This window comes from Panicum virgatum, chromosome 3N (genome assembly GCF_016808335.1).
Source record: "Panicum virgatum strain AP13 chromosome 3N, P.virgatum_v5, whole genome shotgun sequence".
In the NCBI taxonomy this organism is placed as follows: domain Eukaryota; kingdom Viridiplantae; phylum Streptophyta; class Magnoliopsida; order Poales; family Poaceae; genus Panicum; species Panicum virgatum.
Window position 1 is genome coordinate 9,757,898 of NC_053147.1, and position 4,327 is coordinate 9,762,224.

Here is a 4,327-nt window from a genome sequence, read left to right on the forward strand (position 1 = left end):
ATGAAATACTATAAGGATCCTAAACAATTGAAATATTTTTTTATCAAGATTAACATTCTAGTACCCCTCACAGTGAAACCCATATACGACCCATAAAAATTGAAAATGTATGAAAAATGTAGAATGAATATGCCAAAAACGAATTTTTTTGTCACCTCCCGCCGCACATACCCGCCCACCTATGATCGGCTATTTTTAACCCGATAACTTCTTATTTACAATAAAGTAAATATATTTACAAAATCTTTTCAAAACAACCGGACTCTTGGATTCTATGATGACATCATCCTCTCATCCTAATCCTAACCGCCTATTGCTGGGCCACCTTTAACCAACTCCTGATCGGATTAATGCGCTAGCACCAGCTTTGACCAGGCTACCATATAATCCTCGGCTGAATAGGTCATCGTCCTTTCCGAAAAATTCCTCATTGGCTCAATTCTCGTTGCCAGAATTATAATTGCAAAATTTTAGTGTCAACAGTTAGGAATTTGGTAATTATGCTGAAGGAGTGTCATGATAATAACACCCATTTCTCTTTCCATGAAACTCTTTCTCCTCTCTCCTCATAACTAATTATGCTATATCAGCAACTGATGTGGCATAACATTTAATGCTCATGATATTTTTATGACACTTTTCATTGAGATTGATCTAAGTTGAATTGCTTTTTCAAGATTCACAAGTCTAGCTGTCTGTAGGCAGTTGAAACTTGAACTACTTTAGTTTACGGATTGACTTGTGATACTTTACTTACTTTTTTTTTTGAACCTGGTTTAGTAGTAGTGTTGATCTACTGCGTGTACGAATGTGGGGGCCGATTTCCTCTTGGCAAGGGGATGAAACCGGAACTCTTTCCATTATCTTAAAAAAAAGTTGAACATTTTTTTTAGATAAAGGATGAAACATCCGGCCTCTATATCCGTAGACATACAGAGCCCAATTATTACACAAAACTAAAAAAAACTTTAGTACATGAAGATCAGTACTAAAGAACGCCTACGGCCACACAATTAATTGAGTTCACTCTTCACCGTCATGGCATGATGCTCATTCAATTTGCTAATAATCTAGCAAGCACACAATCCAAGATAATTGACGGAGAGAACTTCAACTCAAAGTCGCTGCCATACCACAACATCTTGTGGTCTTGTTTGACAGAACGAGCTTCATCTCGACGAGGCTCCATAGGGGTCTCCTATGACGGGTTCTGATTCGTGCTCGACTCTGAAAAGAAAACGAGAGCTCAGGAGCCAAAGCCAGCGCTCACCAAATCTCGAATCCTAACCCCAAGTTCTGAGGTGATCAGGTGAACCATCGACGGATAAGAATAAGATGAGTCGATGTCCCGTTTGGCAAAGCACAAATCTTCATAAGGACCATGTGTTTCTGATTCCAAGGATCCTCCGATCCCCCTCAGCGAGAATCATTTGACCGGGTACCTATCATTTCTCGAAGATAATTGTGTACTGGGCGTGCTAAAGGAGTTTAGGTAGCAGTAGCACTGCGGCTTCTCTTTTCTCTGAAGAAGACAGCCGCAGCAATCTGAATACGGGTTGGTCAAAAGAGGGACGCAAGCAATGACGAGTTGACGACAAGGTAAACAAATGAGCCACACGTTCATCTGTTTATTAGTAATTATTTTTTTCGCTGACCGCGAGGCTTTTACACGGCTAGTAACAAGTACCAAGCTTATCCATTTCTAGCTTGCTCTTGTGTTCTTCCCACCCAGCCGATCGAGCGTCTCTTCTCACTGACACTGCCCCACTCCTTTTATACAGCGGCGCCGGCGAGCACACATGCTGATCGATAGGATTCCGCGGCTGATCTGACAGGCCTCTCGGCGGCGCATGCATGCCGGATCAAAGGGCGGCGATGGCGACTCCTAAGCCGGTGAAGGTGTACGGTTGGGCGGTGTCGCCGTTCGTGGCGCGCGCGCTGGTGTGCCTGGAGGAGGTCGGCGTCGACTACGAGCTCGTCGCCATGAGCGCTGACGCCGGCGGCCGCCGCCGCCCCTAGCACCTCGCGAGAAACGTTCGTGCCCCCCCCCCCCCCCCCCTGCTTATCTCGTCTAACACCAAGGCACCCACCATTAGTTGCCTCCGCTCCGCTCATCTTGTGCTTGCTTGCTTGCAGCCGTTTGGGCAGGTGCCGGTTCTCGAGGACGGCGACCTCACGCTCTTCGGTACGCATGCTATCCATCGGCTTCAAGGCTTCAATTTTCGTCAGATCTCATCAGTTTCGATTAGTCACAATGTCTTGCGATTCGCAAAGCATGTTCAAGAAAGGGAATTTGATTTCTGCAGAATCCCGCGCGATTGCGAGGCACGTCCTCCGCAAGCACAAGCCGGAGCTCCTGGGGGGCGACAGCCTCGAGCGGTGCGCCATGGTGGACGTGTGGCTGGACGTGGAGGCCCAGCAGCACCACCCGGCGGCGGTCGCCATCATGCTGCAGTGCATCATCGCGCCGCTGGTCGGCGGCGCGCGCGACCAGGCGGTCGTCGACGAGAGCGTCGGCAAGCTCCGCGCGGTGCTCGACGTGTACGAGGCGCGGCTGTCGCGGAGCAGCTACCTGGCCGGCGACTTCGTCAGCGCCGCCGACCTGAGCCACTTCCCGCTCATGCGCTACTTCATGGCCACCGAGTACGCCGTGCTGGTGGAGGCGCGGCCGCACGTCAGGGCGTGGTGGGAGGAGCTCGCCGCCCGGGCGGCGGCCAGGAAGGTGGCAGAGCTCATGCCGCTCGATCTTGGGCTGTCCAACAAAAATGATCACTGACGACCAGTGCCGTGCCTTTCGGGTCAAAAACAGTGTGTCATGCCTTGTCTAAAATTTCGATACGTACAACCTTGCCTGTTAATATATTTGTTCAGACTGGCTACTTGCCTGCTTCAAAAATTAGCTTCGAAATTCTCAACGGAGGCCACAAGTAATTTGAACGCGAGAAACATGTGCAAGATGGCAATGCAAATGGATTTACCTACGAGAAAGAGAGCGGTAAGATCGATCCTCTTTTTTTTCCACGTGGATCCTGGAGTCCTTAGCTGCATCTCAAATCATCGTGAAAAATAAAAAGGCCCACTATTTAGAATATTTCATAGGTGACATGTTCATTCCATCGACAAACAATGCAACTATGTGAAATTCTTTACGATGTGTGTTTCGGGTGAGAGTGTGGTCGTAGGGGCTCTCGGCAAGGAAGCAGGGACTCACCCTCACTGATGTGTGAGCCACTGGCGGAGCTACATGGAGGCAAACATGGGCCATGCCCCCCCTGGCCAGATGAAATCACATAGCATCGTTTCAAGTTTATTAGTTGATTCATCTTTTGCTGTATTTGCTTCCCTGTTTTGCTGTCTGCTGCGGCAGTGTTCTTGCCCATGTAACCCCCTGTAACTTATTCCTCTGTAACGTTGCCCTTTTTTAATAAGGGTTCAGGCTGGCCTCAATGGGTCCACCGTAGTTGACCTCAAAAAAAAATTCACTAACATGACACATATTTACAAGCATCCCAAAACAAAGTTGGTTCAATGACTTTCTTTCTTGGTTAGAGTATCCAGAGAATATAAAGAGAAGTGGTTTTTGATGTCTTCACAGTGCAAGGTTTTGGCACACTTGAATGATAGATTGCTTCGGTTGCTTCTTACTCGACCAGTTTCAACAGCGAGCATTGAGTGTGCTTTTTATACCTTGAAGATCATCAAAATAGGGCTGCGCAATACTATGGAAAACGAATTTCTTCGCTTGCTTGCTAGTATATATGTTTATGAGTTAGGCAAAATGGCCTCCCCTATGGCAAATTTCTAGCTCCGCCACTGATGTGAGCCCCACTGCACTCAGATCCACACATCAGCAGTCCTCATCTCTCTATAGATGCTGAAAAAGTGAAGCCTTTCTCGGTTGAGAAAACTCGAGCCGGTACTTGTTGATGCCGGCGGTGTTTTTTGATAATCAGTCTAGGTATCACTCTAGATTCTAAATTGTAAAGTTATGGAATGACATAATGGAAAATAGAAATCATCAACTATACACGAGATCAAAGAAGCCAATGGTTCCGAACCATGACCATCTCCAATAACGATTCAAGAATCCCCAAGTGAAATTCAACTCCCAACTACTCATCAGAAAAGAAAAGGGAGAAAAATCAACTTCTTCCGCTGACTATTTGGAGGTGCAATTTCTTGGGCAGGAACCCAGAGAAACACCTACTCAGCTTCCACGAGACTGACTGTGACCACATGATTAAAATCGTATTATTTTGATTGATATCTTCCACTTTAATCGAAGGCAGGAGTAGTAGAGTAGATGTACCTGAAAGTGTTCATCAGT

The 4,327-nt window shown here is 46.9% G+C and overlaps 1 pseudogene; it reads left to right on the plus strand.

Moving 5' to 3' along the window:
* The first annotated feature begins 1,644 nt into the window (after positions 1-1,644).
* LOC120667202 lies at positions 1,645-3,019 on the plus strand (annotated as a pseudogene).
* Positions 3,020-4,327: the final 1,308 nt, after the last annotated feature.